General features: G+C 37.9%; 1 protein-coding gene across 4 annotated transcripts in view; it reads left to right on the top strand.

Annotated features, from left to right (window-relative positions):
- Positions 1 to 17700, top strand: part of BICC1 (BicC family RNA binding protein 1) — a 309108-nt gene that overhangs the window by 159053 nt on the left and 132355 nt on the right. The gene's annotated exons all lie outside the window — the stretch shown is intronic.

Below are 17700 nucleotides of genomic sequence, written 5' to 3'. Positions count from 1 at the left end.
TTGGATGTAACCATGCTTCATATTGTGGCTCACTTTTTGAAGGCTGCCTTCCCTGAAGAACAGACTACATGGCATCTCTCTATCAGGAGGTAGCATTGCAACTTTTAAGTTTCTTTCATGAAAATTCTAATGCTTTGTAATTATACACTGGGCAGGGTTGTTTGTTTCCCTGACTGTACTGTCAGCCTCATGAGAGCAGTGGCTATGGCTGTTTTTGTCAATCATTGCTTCCCATCTGATGAGCCTCTTGCCCCACTCTCATCGTTTTGTAAATGAGTTCATAGTGGTGAAAATGTACCTCACCAACTGGTTGACATTTCATATTATGATAGTTATATACCATTTTATCAGATGCGACTAGGTGTTGGAGATTAAGGATACATGGAGAGAATCTTAATTTCTTGAAACCAGCATTTGGAGAGTTGTGTGATTTTTAATTGAACTCTCCTTAGATTTTAAGAACCTAAAATTTTGCAAAGGAAAAACTGTTTTGAAACTTTCACTCTAAGACTCACATGAAGACAGCTGAAATATTGCCAGATGCAGTTCTTCACTGTTGAGGATTAATGAAATCGTAGTCCCTCTGCATGTTTGTCTTTCCAAGTCTCCCTTGTGACATCATTAGTGAGCTTAAGCCTCCAGAGAAGCTTCTTTGGAGATTTTCATAATCAATTAAATTCATTTTTGAAGTGTGTAAATTCTTTGAATATTACTCATAACTTTTTATGGGCACCACACATTTTCCTATATCAGAAAGATTTAAAATTACTTTTGCAGAAAAATACATTTGGAGTACAGTATTTTCTACCATGCTGTATAAATTCAGTGGGGTAACACTATTTTTCTGGCATCTTCTTGGAAGGAATGATTTCCAACATTAATTCAGGAAAGTCTAGTGGTTTTAAAAATCCTACCACGTGCAAGGTGATTCACCTATAATGTTGTGTTAATTCGCCTCATTTTCCCAGTAGCTTTTTGCCCTGGGCCTCTCCACCATATACCCCCAGCCAGAAGTCAGGTGCTGGGCTACAAAGCTGTCTGGTCATTCCTTCTTCCTAAGATCAAAGCCTAGCAAGTTATAAAATGCCTGGGGCATCAGCCTTTCTGCTTCTGGTAGAAGTACCATTTACTCACTCTTTTGAGTATTACCGCATTCCTGACGTTTTTCCTTTAACCCATTTCAGGTAAACAGATAATGAATGGATAACTTGCTGGTTGTATTTGGCATACAAGGGTGTTTAGTTTAGGCCATATCATATTCATTCAAACAGTGATTTTGATATAAATGTTGTGTCTGCCAGCATTTTAAAATTAAGGATTTTGCGTAACCCATCTGGTTTGGTAGCTTTTCTTGGAAAATCTGAAAGGCTGGCTGTTTTGGGCCAGCTCCTGCACATGCTAATTGGAGCTGGTGACAGCAAGCAACCTCTTTGGGCAGGACAGGTGGTCCCCTGTTTGGTATACCCTCTACCACTCTGTTGTTTCCCTGACCCTGAGGTCAAGTGTCAGTTACCATTTATCCTTGTTGTACTGTTGGTTTTCTTATGGTGGAATAAAATAATTCTTGTACCCCTGTCTGTCAGTCTAGGGGAAATGTGAGTGGGGGAGGAGTGAATTCCAAGAAAATGAGAGAAGGTATATTTGTTTGGGGAAATGAATAACTTTTATATGTCTGTTTTTTTCTTTTGTGGAGTGTGTATTTGAATTAAAAGCATGCACTATACCCATTCATTGTTAACAGTTCCTTGCCTGGCTCCTATGATATGTGAGGCAGGAACTCTTGCTTAGATGTGTGGTCCTATAAAAAGAAAGTGATTCCACCTTTGGGTCCCTCAAAGGACAGTATATTGATCTCCTAGAAGCTTACAACTCTCTTGGAATGAAATTCCCAGGTATCCTCTCTATGACTTGTGAAGAGGGTAGCTGTTTCTGGCTTTCCCCGAAATTAGGCCTTACAGGACCTGGCAAGTTCAGTATAAGAAAAAACAGACTTTGCCCTAAGGATTGTATATTCTAAAAAGGGGATTAAACCATTTTAAAAAATAGTAATGTCACATAACTGGCATAAGAGAGACAGTATAGCATCTCTGAGGAGGGAAAGATTACATCTGATGGAGGGGATCTTTTACGTTTTGTGTTGAACAATGGGTTTAAAATCAGCAGCAGGAGACAGTGGGACCGTAGAACAGTTTGAATAAAGGAAAGGAATCGCAGGGATCAGGTGTAGATAGGACAGTGGTTAGAAGTGTTGATGGAAGTAGAGGAGACTGAGGAAAAGTAAAACCAAAAAGGTGGGTTGAGGCCTGGTTATGCACAGTCTTAAATGTTAGGCCAAGAAGTTTGTGCCTTACTTAAGGAATAGTGAATAAGCACTGGCTGACTTTTAAATTAGGGCAGGGACTTATCAGAGCCTGTGACTTGAAGGGGAAAAGGCTGAAAGTGCTGCCACCAATGGTGAAACCCAATATGGAATTGTTCACAGGGGGCGATCATCTGGATGGGAGCTTGTCTTAGATTCTGGACACAGATTTGGAGAGAGAATCACTAGGTCTGTGCAGCTTATTGGCTATGATAGTGTAGGGGATGGGCAGTGGTGAGGGAAGAGCTGTAGGAGAGGGGAGGGGATAAGGTTTTGAACAGATGGAGTTGAGTATGGATGTCAGAAGGAGGACCTGGTTTGGAAGGTGTATCTGATAGGGTGCTTTCAGTTTCAAGTAATAGGCTGGCTCCAACGATGTGAACATGTTTGGGCTTATATTACTGAAGAGTGCAGAGGTAAGTGGGCTTCAGGAATGGTTGATCAAGAAGCTTCATGATGTCATCCAAGGCTCAGGTGTTCCCTGACTCTCAGCTCTGCCTTCCACATGGATGGCTTTATCTGGAAGCTGATCCTTCTCATGGTCATGGGTAGCAGCCTGTAGGAGCTCCATTTGTCTTTGTTCACATCTAATGGGATAGAGAAAACCTTTTCAGAAATTCTCTTAGAAAAGCCTGAAAAGGCTTTTTAAAAATTTTCATTCTCAGAAGCTTCCATTAGACCTCTTTTTACTTGGCTTTGGCCCAAATTAGATTACATGACTGACTTTTTATTGTGGCATAAAATTTAATATCTTAACCTTTTTTTGAGGTAACATTGATTTATAACTTTATATAAGTTTATATAAGTTTCATGTGTACATCATGTTTTGACTTCTGTATACGCTACAGCATGCTCACCATCAAGAGTTTAAATTTTCTGTCTCTATACAGTTGATCCCCTGCATTTTGCCATGCCCCCACCCCTTCCCCTCTAGTAACCACTAATCTATTCTTTGTATTTATGTGGATTTTTGGTTTAGATTGGTATGTATGGATGTATGTATTTATTTATGTTCCACATACAGGTGATATGGTATTTGCCTTTCTCTGTCTGACTTATTTCACTTAGGATAATACCCTCAAGCCCCGTTCATGTTGTCACAGATAGCAGTGTTTTCTTTTTTTTCTGACTGAGTAGCATTCCATTGCATATAAATACCACATCTTCTTTATCCATTCTTCTGTCCATGGGCACTTAGGTTGTTTCCATATCTTGGTTATTGTAAATAATGCTGCCATGAACATAGGGGTGAATTTGTCTTTTTGAATTAGTGTTTCATATTCTTTGGATAAATACCTAGAAGTGGAAAAGCTGGATCATACGCTAGTTCTATTGTTAATTTTTTGAGTAATCTCTGTACTTTTTTCCATAGTAGCTGCTACCAATTTACATTCCCTTCAGCAGTATATGAGGGTTCCCTTTATCCACATCTTCTCCAACACTTGTTATTTTTTGCCTTTTATAATATCCATTCTGATGGGCATGAGGTGATACATCATTGTGGGTTTGGTTTGCATTTTCCTAATAATTAGTGATGTTGAACATCTTTTCATGTGCCTGTTGGCCATCTGTATATTTTCTTCAGAAAAATGTCTGTTCACATCCTCTGCCCATTTTTCAATTTGGTTTTTCATTGTTGCTGTTAAATTGTGTGAATTCTTTGTGTATTTTGGATGTTAACTCCTTATTGAATGTATGGTTTGCAAATATTTTCTTCCATTTGGTAGGTCATCTTTGCATTTTTTTGTGTAGAAGTTTTTTGATGTAATCTCATTTGTTTATTTTTGCTTTTGTTTCCCTTGCCTGAGGAGACATACCAAGACAGATATTCCTAACACTGATGTCAAACAACATACTGCCTATGTTTTCTTATAGGAGTTTTATGGTTTCAGGTCTTACACTCAAGTTTTTAAATCCATTTTGAGATAATTTTTATGTATGTGTAAGATAGGTCTAGTTTCATTCTTTTGCATGTAGCTGCCCAGTTTCTCCAGCATCATTTATTGAAGAGGCTATCCTTTCTCCACTGTATGTTCTTTGCTCCTTTGTCATAAATTTATTGTCTACACATGTGTGGGTTTATTTCGGGGCTCCCAATTCTATTTGCTTGATCTGTGTGTTTGTTTTTCCGCCAGTACCATGCTGTTTTGATTACTATGGCTTTGTAATAGTATAATTTGAAATCAGGGCGTGTGCTAACTTCAGCTTTGTTCTATTTTCTCAAAATTGCTTTGGCAATTTGGGGTCTTTTGTGGCTCCATAAAAATTTTAGGCTTGTTTGTTCTAGTCCTGTGAAAAATGTTGTTGGGATTGCATTGAGTCTGTAGATTACTTTGGGTAAAATAGACATTTTAACAATGTTAATTTTTCCAATCCAGTGAGCATGGACTCTCTTTCCATTTCCTTGTATGGTCTTCAATTTCTTTCAACAGTGTCTTACAGTTTTCAGTGTACAGGTCTTTCACCTCCTTGGTTAAATTTATTCTGAGATATTTTATTCTTTTTGTTGTGATTGTAAATGGGATTGTTTTCTCATTTCTTTTTCTCCTAGTTCATTGTTAATATGCAAAAATGCAACAGATTTTTGTATATTGATTTTGTACCCTGCAACTTTACTGTATTTGTTTATTGTTTCTAATAGTTTTTTTTTGGTAGAGTCTTTACAGATTTCTGTGTATAAAATCTTGTCATCCACAAATAGTGACAGTTGTACTTCTTCCTTTTCAATTTGGATGTCTTTTGTTTCTTTTTATGGCCTAATTGTTCTGGCTAGGACTTCCAGTACTGTGTTGAATAAGAGTGGTGAGAGTGGGCATCCTTATCTTGTTCTCGATGTAACTTTCAGTGTGTCACCATTGAGTTTGATGTTAGCTGTGGGTTTGGCATATATGCAGTATATACATGTTGAAGTGTGTTCCTTTTATACCCATTTTATTGAGAGTTTTTTAAACATAATGGGTATTGAATCTTGTTGAACGGTTTGTATGCATGCATTCGGATGATCATATGATTTTTATCCTTTATTTTGTTAATGTGGTGTATCATGTTGATTGATTTACATTCTTGCATCCCTGGAGTAAATCCCACTTGATCATTGTGTATGATCCTTTTACTGTATTGTTGTGTTTGGTTTGTTGTTATATTGTTGATGGATTTTTGCATCTATATTCATCAGAGATATTGGCCTGTAATTTTCTTTTTTTGTGTGTTGTCTTTGTCTGCTTTTGGCATCAGGGTGATGATTTGCCTTGTAAAATGGGTTAGGAAACATTCCCTCATTCAGTTTTTTGGAAGAGTTTGAGAAGGACCCGTATTAAATCTTTTATGAATGTTTGGTAGAATTCATTTGTGAAGCTGTCTGATCTGGACTTTTGTTTTTGATTACTGTTTTAATCTCCTTACTAGTGATTGGTTTATTCAGATTTTCCTTTTCTTCATGATTTGGTCTTGTATAGTTCTAAAAATTTATCCGTTTCTTCTGGTTGTCTAGTTGGTGGCATGTAGCTGTTCATAGTATTCTCTTATAATCCTTTGTATTTATGTGGTATCTGTTGTAATTTCTCCTCTTTTGTTTCTGGTTTTCTTTATCAGAGCCTCTCTTTTTTCTTAGTGTAGCTACAGTTCTGTTAATTTTATCTTTTTTAGTTTTAATGATATTTTCTATTGTCTTTTTAGTCTCTATTTCATTTATTTCTGCTCTCATATTTATTATTTCTATCCTTCTACTAATTCTGGGCTTTGTTTTTTTTCCTAATTCCTTTAGGTGTAAGATTAGATTGTTTATTTGTGATATTTTTGTTTGTTTGTTTTTTGGATGGGCCTGTATTGCAGTAAATTTCTCTCTTGGTTCCTCTTCCACTGCATCCCATAGATTTTGGTATTTTCATTTGCCTTCAGGCATTTTTTGATTTTCTCTTTGGTTTCTTAATTGACCCAATATTTGTTCAGTAGCATGTTGTTTAATCTCCACACATTTGTGATTTTTCCAGCTTTCTTCTTATAGTTGATTTCTAGTTTCATACCACTGTGCCTGGAAAAGATGCTTGATATGAGTTCAGTCTTCTAAACTTATTAAGAATTATTTTGTGTCCCAACATATGGTCTATCCTTGAGAATATACACTTGAGAAGAATGTGTATTCTGCTGCATTTGGATAGACTGTTCTGTATAAATCTATTAAGTCCATTTGGTTTATCTAAGGCTGCTGTTTCCTTGTTGACTTTCTGTCTGGATGATCTATCCCTTGATGTAAGTGGAGTATCAAAGTTCCCTACCATTATTGCATTGCTGTCAGTTCCCCCTTTAGATCTGTAAGTAATTGCTCCATATATTTTGGTGCTCCTAAATTAGGTTCATATATATTAATAACTGTTAAGTCTTTTTTGATGGATTGTCACTGTTTTTCATTATATAATGTCCAATTTTGTCTCTTGTTGACTTTTTTTGGCTTGAAGTCTATTTTATCTGATATGAATATGATTCTGCTCTCTTTCTTTTGGCTGCCATTTGGTTGGAATATCATCTTTCATCTCATTGCTTTGAGCTTATGTTTCTGTTTAGAGCCTAGGTGTTTCTCCTGGGGCAGTGTATAGTTGGGTGTTGTTTTTCATCTATCCAGTCACTTTATGTCTTTGTATTGGTGAATTCAAACAGTTTACATTTAGGGTGATTATTGATAAATAAGGACTTAGTACTGCCATTTTATCTTTTGTTTTCTGGTTGCTCTGTTTCTCCTTTTTTTCTTTTTCCTTGTGTTTCTGTCTGCCATTCTAGTTTGGCAGTTTTCTGTAATGTTTTTCTCAGTTTTCTCTTTTATGTTTCATGTCTCTGCTGTAGATTTATTTTTGTGGTTACTGTGAGATTTGTACAAAATGTCTCAAAGCTAAAATAGTCCTTTTTATGCTGACAGCATCTTATCTTTATTTGCCTCTACCAGTTCTTTTCTTTTCCTTTTCCCCTTTTATGTTTTTGTTGTCACAAGTTACCCCTTTTTATGTTGTTTGTTACCAAATTGAGTAGCTTTAGTTTTTTTTTTTTAACTCCTTTTTCTCCTTTAACCTTTGTGTTGTAATTAAGTGTTTAACAACCTACTCTGATATAGAGTTGAATTTTTCTGATTTTTCCTGTCTGGTTATCACCTTTCTCAGTTTTATACACTTTTGGCTTTTTATTTCAGGTAGAAGAGCTACTTTCAACATTTCTCGTAAGGCAAGTTTAGTGGTAATGAATTTCCTCAAAGTATGTTTAGTGAGAAAGCCTTTATTTCTCCTAAAAATCTGAAGGATAACTTTCCTGGATAGAGTATTCTTGGCTGACAGTATTTTATCTTTGAGTATTTTGAGTGTGTCATTCTACTCTGTCTTGGCTTTTAGAGTTTCTGATGAGAAATCTGCTGATAGCCTAATGGGGATTCTTTGTAGGTTACTGTCTTTTTCTTTCCCAGCTGCCTTTAAAATTCGTTCTTTGTCATTAACTTTTGACAGTTTTAATATAATGTTTCTTGGTGAAGGTCTTTTTTGCTCAACAGATTTAGATATCCTTTTGGCTTTATTGATTTCATATCCATTTTCTTCCCCAGGTTTGGGAATTTAATTCTCAGCTATTATTTCCTTAAATAAACTCTTTGCTCCCTTCTCCCTCTCTTCTTCTGGCATACCCATTATCCTTGTTTTGCCTTTCGAACATGTCTTGCCCTTTCTAATGGATAATTTACTTAGAATTTCCTTATTTTAAAAAATCATAGCTCTCTCTCCTGAGTCATTTCTAGATTTCTATATTCAAGTTCACTAATTCTGTGTCTTGTATCATCTGTTCTGTTTCCAGTGCTTTCTTTTTTTTTTGACTGTGTCACGTGCACGTGAGATCTTAGTTTCCCGACCAGGATTGAACCCATGCCCTCTGCAGTAAAAGTGCAGCGTCTTAACCACTGGACAACCAGGGAAGTCCCTCCAGTGCTTTCTAATGCATTAAAAAAAATCTCATTTATTGAGTTCTTCAGCTCCAGGATTTCTGTTTGGTTCCTTAAAATTTTAGAGTTTCAATCTCTTTGGCAAAGTATTGTTTCTGTTCATTAATTTTATTCCTGAGCTCAGTGAACTGCCTTTGAGTTTTCTTATAGCTCATTGAGTTTCTTCATGACAGCTACTTTGAATTGTCTGTCATTTAGATTGCAGTATTCTATGACTTTAGGTTTGATTTCTGAAAAATTGTCATTTTGTGTGTGTGTGTGTGTGAGATACTATGTTGCCATGGTTTCTCATGGTATGTGGTGAGTTGTTCCTCTGCTGGCACTTTTGAAGTAGCAAACACCTTTTTTCTTTAGGTAAAGCTTATTTTCATTTGATTCTAACACTTCAACAGTTTGGTAATTAGGGGCTTTTCTTTTGTTTTTCAGTAGGTGGTGCTATATTACAAGTTTTGGATTTTTCTCTTACCTGAGCTGCCTCTGGCTATATTTGAGAATTGGCACTTTCCATCCTCCACTGCCTCTCTGTCAGATGTGTTTCCTGGTGCCCTCATTGTCACTGCTTGTGCCTCTGGGGTTGCTGGTGCCTTGCTGCTGCTAGTGTCACTGCTGGGAACACTGGGATGGTGGGTGCCACCACCATGTCTGGGGTCGCCTGGGTTGCAGGCAGTTGCTGTGGCAGGGCAAGTAGGAAGGATGGGGAGGTGAGTTGGGCGCCTCTGCTACATCCAGGCTTGTTGGGTTCATGGGCACTGTTGCTGTGAGTGGGAGGGAGGCTGGAGACATGGGCACTGCAGCAGCTGGAAGAACCAGGGTTGCACGTCCTGCTGCTACTGCTGTGGCTGCTGCCGCCACCCAGTTCCCTGGCTGTGGGTGCTGTTGCAGCTGGGAGGCCAGAGCCATGTACCCTGCTTCCCCTCCTGCTACTGGGTTCTTTGGGATTGCAGGCTCAGCTACCACGGCTGGGGCGCCAGGATCATGGTCATTGCCTCTACTGTTCCCCTGGTTCCACCTCCTCCATGTGTTCCAGTCCACACACCTTTAGGTGTACAGATGTGTGGAAGTCTCTGGCATCCTGGTGTATTGGGCAGAGTTGAGTTATGGATGTTTTACTAGTTGTAGATTAAAGGGGAGAGACAAAGGGAGCGTCTCATGCCACTGTGATGCTGACATCATTTTTTTTTTAATTTATTTTATTTTTTCACAACATCACTTCATTTTTAACCATTTTTAATTGTACCATTCAGTAGTATTAAATACATTCATTAATGTTGTTCAGCCATCACCACCATCCATGTCCACAGTTCTTTGCATCTTGTACAACTGAAACAGTAACTCCCCATTGCTTTCTCCCCACAGCCCCTGGAAGCCACCATTCTACTTTGTATCTCTCTGATTTTGACTCTCTAGTTTTCTCATATGAATGGAATCACACAGTATTTGTATTTTTGTGTCTGGCTTATTTCACCTAGCATTATGTCCTCAAGGTTTGTCCATGTTGTAGCATATGTTAGAATTTCTTTCCTTTTTAAGACTGGATAATATTCCATTGTATGTATAAACCACATTTTGCTTATCCATTCATTCAATGATGGACACTTGGGCTGCTTCCACATTTTAGCTACGTTGAATAGTGCTGCTGTGAACATGGTTGATAGTTGTACAAATATCTCTTTGAGACCCTGATTTCAGTTGTTTTGAATATATACCCAGAAATGCGAAATCATAGGTTAATTCTATTTTTACTTTTTTGAGGAACTGCCATAGTGTTTGCCACAGCAACTGTCCCATTTTACATTCTCACCAATAGTGCATGAGGGTTTCCTTTTATCCACATCCTTGCCAACACTTCTTACTTGCTGTGTTTCTTGTTTTTTTGATAGTAGCTATCTTGATGGTTATGAGGTGGTATCTCATTATACTTTTGATTTGTGTTTCCCTAATGATCAATGATGTTGGGCATCTTTCCATGTGCTTATTGGCCATTTATATATCTTTGTTGGAGAAATGTCTCTTCAAGTTCTTTGCCCAGTTTTGGATGAAGTTTTTTTGTTGTTGTTGCTGAGTTTTAACATACCTGTTTTTAAACTAACCCCTCTCAATGAGAGTGGCATCACTCTTAGGTAATTGGGTTAATTTCTGGATCCTGGGTGGACAACATACAATATCAGGCTGCACAGAGAAGATGGTGTTCAGGTTAAGCATGTCTAAGGAGCTAGTGAAATATCCAGGTGGAGATAGCTTAAAAGGCTGTGTGTATGAGTCTGGATTCTGAAAAGAAAGAGCAGAGGGAGGTTTTACTTTGGAATAAATTCTTCGACTAACTGATGTTGAAGCTTTTAAAGAACTATCTGGCAGAGGCAGTAATGCCCACCACACATTCTAATTGCCCCCTGCATGTCCCAGATCCCTTTGAGTTGGCAGAGATGTGTATGTATATGGCCAGTGGGCTGCGCGGGAGGTAGTGTGTTTCTTTTCTAGGCCAAGGCAGTAAAAGATTGATGCAGGATTCTTCCTGTTTTTCTCCCAAAGGGAGACTGAGGAGGTCATGGATTCCAGATGGGTGACTATAAAATGGAAGGGCTTCTATTTAGCTTGGGTCTCTGCGTGTGAAGAGCCAAGCCCCTTGCCGACTCACGCAGGCCATTTAACATGAGAGAGAAATCAAGTTTTGTTGTGTTCCTCTACTGAACACACTCCATTTGGAGTTGTTGCAGTAGCATAGCCTGCGTGAAATTTTATCTCTTTTTGATATCTCAGGGATGCCATTATAGACCTGCTGTGGTGCTGATCTGTTATCCTCACCAGCATCAATGCCACTGGGGATTACTGAGCTAAGTAAGGTTGTTGACTTTGAGAAGATTAAGATGAGCTGGGTGGTAAAATGTACTGCCTAAAAAAGCACATAAGTTGATTCATAGAACTGGAGTAACTAGGCATATGAAAAATCAGAGGCTAGAAAGTTAACAATCAAAGCTTGGTAATGTGATTTTGTTAAAGATATCAATAGTATTACATTTCACCTCTAATTTATATACTGTTACACTCTATGAAGCATCTGAAAATTGAAATAAATATGTATATTTTTAACAAAAAGTTACACTCTGATAGTTCAAGTTTAATAAATCTCTTCATAGCTACTCATGATGACAGTTAGAGATCTGGTTAATCTTTCTGAGGAATTATAATAAAGTGATACTTGGAGAATGAAATAGCCTTAAGAATCACAGATCCTTATATCTCAGGGGAACCAAAAAACCTGTTTTTCACTAACATTATAGGTCATCAGGAATAACCCACTCATACCCCATGAAGGTTCTCTTTGGTTTGGAGCACAGATCAAGAAGTGGGAATCATGCTTTTTTTTTTTCTTTTTTTTACCCACAAAGTGTTTTTTACATTAATGATATAATGTAAAATTACTTAGAAATCAGATTTAACATTTAGAAATCATATTTAACATGAAAATCTGGCTTGTCTTTTAAAATGAGTGGGCTTGCCCCGTTCCCCCAAGCCTGTGCCAACCATGGGCTGGAACAGAAATGACAGAACTTAGGCTTCCCGCTTTCCACAGCCTCTACTTGGCCCAACTTGCCACTCATGTATTTACCTCTTGACTTCAGACATTTTGGTTGGAGAATTTTTTCTGTATTATAATGCAGATATACCCTGGAAGAATAAATTCTGTCAGTGATTTATAATTTAATTTCATTTAATGAATATTCACTCAGTTCATTTATTCTGATGAGAATACTCCTAAAAAATACCATGCTTTGGATGGGGTAAAGGAGGGTTTTGTACTGTCTGCTGTACTCTGTGCTATACCGTGTGCTGTGTAGTTGGGAAGTCTTATGTAAAGGGAAAGTTTCCTTTCTCCTTTGTGATCTCTTCCTTATCACTGCTAATTACTTTACCAGTGCTTATTGAGATCCTAATACCATATGATATCACTTATATGTAGAGTCTAAAATATGACACGAACCCATCTACAAAACAGAAACAAAACCAGGGACATAGAGAACAGACTGGTGGTTGCCAAGGGGGAGGGATGGATTGGGAGTTTGGGATTAGCAGATGCAAACTGGTATATATAGGATGGATAAACAGTAAGGTCCTGCTGTGCAAGGGAACTGTATTCAATATCCTGTGATAAACCATAATGGAAAAGAATATGAAAATGAATGTATATATGTGTATAACTGAGTCACTTTGATGTGAATTTTTTTAAAAAAGTTTGTTTATTGGCTGTGTTGGGTCTTCATTGCTGTACATGGGCTTTCTCTAGTTGCAGCAAGTGGGGGCTACTTTTCATTGTGGTGTGCAGGCTCCTCATTGTGGTGGCTTCTCTTGTTGTGGAGCACGGGCTTTAGGGGTGTGGGCTTCAGTAGTTGAGGCACATGGGCTCAATAGTTGTGGCTCATGGGCTCTAGAGCACAGGCTCAATAGTTGTGGCGCACGGGCTTAGTTGCTCCGTGGCATGTGGTATCCGAGATTGAACCTGTGTCCCCTGCATTGGCAGGTGGATTCTTAACCACTGCACCACCTAGGGAGTCCAATAAAAAATAAATTTTAAAAATTACCTAGAGTGCAAAAAAAAAAAAAAGAACAAGATACAGTTGTTGGTCACCAGGAGCCCACCTCATTGGTGGGATTGGTAACCTAAGCAGAGAAAGAAGCACTATAATGTTGCCACAGCAACGTGAGAATGAGGAGGGGGAGGGAGAGCTGACTTCTGCTTGGGAAAGCTGGAGGAGTTTTCACAGTGGAGGGCACATTTGAGCTAGGTTTTGATTGATAAGTAAGAGTTCTTTGAACTTCCTGAAATAAATGAGCTAAACCTGCCTACAGTGTGAACAATTTGAAACCCCTTATCAGTGATTTTCATTGGGGCATAAAAGGTAGTCTTCACCTTGCATAGTGATGTGGGACCCTAAAAATGACCTTGCAGGTGAAACTGTGCGAAGTCCTTTTAGTAATCAATGGGAAAATGGAATGATCTGCAACCTTTAAATTTTTTTTGTCAAAATATTAAAAAAACCTCTTCCTATCAGTCATAAATGTATAGGAAAATGAAAAAATAAATTAATACTTATTCAGAACACTATTTTAACATTAGAAATATTGAGAATTGTGTTTCATTTCTTTGTAAAAAAAAAAAAACTTAAGTTGCAACAGCGCTGGCTTTCCTTTTGTTGGATACCTTACAGTTTGGACAGAGCATCTTTTCTATGCCTTGAATTGTCATAATCATAAGCCTGGATCCAATTCTAACATTTCATCTTTTGTACTTTCCAAGCTGTGAATTTTTTTTAATGTGAGTTATTGGGCTGGCCTCACCTTCCCTGGGACATCTTCACCCTTTTTGTCACTACAGCTTTCATTTTTTAATGTCGATACGTTTGTCTTTACTGCGTTCCTCTGGCTTTGTATTCAGAGTCTCACACACAGCGGCAGTGTCGTTTTTCCCACTGTCAGCCATTGATTCTACACCCATTGACATCAGATTCCAATTCCAATTCCAGGAGTATATTTTTTGTTTCTTTGCTGCACTTTCATCTTCGTTGGGCAGTTTTCGCTGTGGGTTATCCATTTTCACGTCACTTGGTTTTGTCACTGGAAGACAGGAAGTCGGGACAATTCCTTGCTTTGCTCCCTGTGCATGAACTGCTTACAGATGTCCCGTGAGTAACCACAGACAGACTTGGGAAGAGGCAGCGTGATTGAGCACTGATCAAGATGAGCGTCTGTTACATGTGAAGTGATCTGTGTACTGAAGAGCTGGCAGTGGAATTTACTTGATGCAGTTACTCACAATCACAAGTAATAGACTTTGGTAACTGGAATATAGTTGGGAAATTGATGGTGTTGAACTGAGGTGTGGTAACTAAAATCCATGCGTATTGAAACTGTGCAAAGCCAGGACCGTCTCTCTGGATATCTCGAGTGGATTTTCCTGCCCTTTGTGGGAAGTTCAGCATCTGTAGTGCTGGCCATTGATTGCGAGTGTGGCCCTCTTTTATGTCACTTTGACAACCAAAATGCTTCCTACATTCTCCATACGTGCGTGGGGTAGGGATTCTTCCCAGGATTGAACCATTCTGAGTCCATCTGTGGGTCACTCGGTCGTGAGTTAATCAGAATGTTAGGGGTGGCCACTCTGCTGTGGGTGAGCACTTGCGTGTTCATAGCAGAGTTCTGAGAGTGACCTCGCCATGAGTTTGTGGTGCCTTCCCTTCCTTCAGGAGCCAGGTGAGGCAGAAATTGCCCTTGCCTGGGGAGTCATGTGACTTACCATCTAGCCGGGCCTTGCCACATGCCTAGCTGCTGCTTAACCTCTTTGAATCCTGATTTCTTCATCTGTTAAAAAAAAAAAAAAAAGGATTCACATACCTGATTTACAGGATTATTGTGAGTACATGGGAAGTGTATGTGAACATCAGCAAATGTGAGCAGTTGTTCTGGCAATGATGAATAACTGAATCATTGAGATGCATTTCTTGGATTTAAAATGAAATATAACAGAGGCCCCTCATGTCTCAGCAAAATCAGTATCCTTAGCTTTTGGACACCCCCTCGTGTGAGAAGTTCACTACTTTTTCATCTCCACTTTTCAGTGTCTTCTAGTTGTTCTTTTCTTACTTTGATCCCTTCATGGTGACGTTCAGCAAATTGACTTGTAATCCATTAGTACGTGAAGTAACTTGAAACAGACTCCTTCATGAAGATAGACCTTATTTCTCTATTGATACGAGGAAAATAGGGCACACAAGAGTTGGGCTCTTGGAGAAGCAGGCTGCAGATGGCGCCCAGCTGGTAGCACTTTGAATGATGAATTTTCAGTAGTTTAGAGTATTAATGTCAAGCCTTCTTTTCCTGGTCCGAGAATAAATATTTCAAGTGAAGTCAGCATAAATGGACTTGTCTTGGGTTGATCTGAGATGCTGATTACTTACCTGTGGATTTTTAACTTTACGTCTGGATTGAAGAATTTGGTGAGAGGAGCACATTAGTAGAATGTTGTTGGTTTGGCAAAGATTTTCTTCATCTGTAAGATATTATCCTATAATTGCTGAAAACTTTCAGAATGTGTACTATAGTGAACATTCATATAGATATGTTCTCTTTACACATGTGCTAATCTGGAATTTGTTGGAGATGGAAAAAAATCTACTGTGACTCAAGCATTGAAGAATATAAATGGAAATTATTTTTATCATGGATGAAACTACATGTAGAATTTGATTAGGTTGTGCTTGTTTATTTTATTCTAATTTTGGCAAGTTATTTAAAGAAAGTGAAATTATGTAAATGATTCCATGTAAATCTGTGATGAAATTTTTTCAATAGCTGATAGAAATTTCTTCTAATCCAAAAAAAAAAAAACTTCCATATGTCAGCTTATATAAACATTACTCTCCTTTCCTTCTTTCCCTCCCTTAGTCCACAGAAACTAAAACTAAAATATATGATTCCATGTTTATTAGGTACCTTTTTTTTTTTTTAGGTACCTTTTTAATATAAGAAGCAGTGTTATTACTCTCTGATCAGGGAAACTACTCCCTGTTAATGAAAAGCAAATATGAATTAGAATGTTAAGATGGCTCTTTAGTTTCCAAAGCTGTTACCTATCCATAGCATTCTATCATCATCAGATTTTTCATGATGAAGTAACCTTTAAAGATAAACTATAGAAATAGGTATTCTTTCTAATATCCACAATCTTAATTTTAATTGCTTCATATATTTCAAAATTGGTATTCTTAGGTCAAATACTTTTGTTACTATAAATATTTGCAGTTCATTATATCTGAGCTTAGCGTAAGAATTAAGTGACATTTTAATGATTAATCCCCTATAAGTAATGCGTACAGTAAGTCTAACAATAGAAGTTTAAGTTATTTTTCAGATAGTTATATTTTTAGATGGACTCCTCCAAAATCTCCTCTCTCCTTATGACATACGGAATTGCTGCCTGTTGTAAGAGAGCGGCTAAAGAAACCTAGCAGAAGTTGGTAGGATTGAGAAGAGATTCTTGAGAGTGAGTCTGTCCAGAAGTTGACACGGATCTATTCGAGATGGCAGAACCATACAGCATCCAGAATTATGCATTAGAACAAGTCTTTAAGATATTCAAGGTGTCATTTAATGTTTATTGAAAATGACTCAACATCAGATATTTGTTCTTTGAGCTTTGATTTTGTGAAGGTGGAAACCAGAACAATAATAAAATTTAGGGGGAAAAAAAAAACCTAGCTGGAACTCACTTTAGGATTCTTTTTTTCCAAGACAGACAATAGTCATTTTCTTCTCAGAGGTTTTGTGGCTTGCATACCTAGGCAGTCCTAGCTTAAATGACATCAGGGGATTTATAGATTTAGTTTCACAAGGAAGCAGTAGTCATTTTAAGCATGTTTCCCAACTTTCAGTTCAAATTTCACACAGTTGGGGGACATAACTTATTTTTTTTGGAGAGGGGTTGGGCAGAGTTAGCTACTTAATTGAATTATTCCTTGAATGCAAACTGAAGTTTTTGGACATCATCGTGATTTGCTTAAGAATTAGGACATATCATGGGTTTCTGGGAATTGATTTCTTTGTGAAGTTTTGTAGGAATTAATTAGATTGTAGAAATGTGTATTATCCTCTTGAAAAGGTGTCAGTGTTTTCATGCATTATAAGATCCACAGAATGAATTGCTCCAGTGTTCCTATTTCCATGCTTTTTTAAAAGAAATGTCAGTTTAATTCTCACGGTTCTCTGTTAAACCTGCCCAGATTTTGTGAAGATGGTGAGAGATTGCCCGCAGCTCCTGTGATAGTCGCTCCTGCTCATCTCCTTTCCGAACATGCTGCCCCTTTAGATGCACTAGGAACTTGTTACATCCACATCCAGTCTACTCAGCGACTTTGACATCACTTGTGTCCACACCCAAGCTCTTGTTAACTCAGGGACATGGCCTCTGTGAAAAGGAAAGTAAGCCCTTAGGTCAGGGTCATCTGGTAGCCCTGGTGGAACATCTTTTTTAAAACATGTGGAATTCACCTGTAAGCTTTCTAGCTCTTTTTTGGCTCTAGGAGAAATCCTAGCTTTATCTCTGACCTCCATTCATTAGCTGCTGTGTTAAGGTTACAGCATTCAGAATTACGAGTTAAAACCAGTCTTTAGAATATTTAAGGAGTGATTTGATGTCTATAGAACATGATTCAAAATTAATAGTTTGTTCTTTGAGCTTTGGTTTTGTGAAGGTGGAAACAGGGGCCATAGTAAGAGTTAAAAAAAAAAAAGCTAGCTGTTAACTCACTTTAGGATTTTTTTTTCTTTTGAGAAGTAAGTTAGTCATTTTCTTCTTAGAGGTTTTGTGGCTTCTTTGATTTCA

This window comes from Hippopotamus amphibius, chromosome 5 (genome assembly GCF_030028045.1).
Source record: "Hippopotamus amphibius kiboko isolate mHipAmp2 chromosome 5, mHipAmp2.hap2, whole genome shotgun sequence".
NCBI classification, from domain to species: Eukaryota; Metazoa; Chordata; class Mammalia; order Artiodactyla; family Hippopotamidae; genus Hippopotamus; species Hippopotamus amphibius.
The sequence above is the reverse complement of the archived record's forward strand: the minus strand, read 5'-3'. Positions and strand labels throughout refer to the sequence as shown.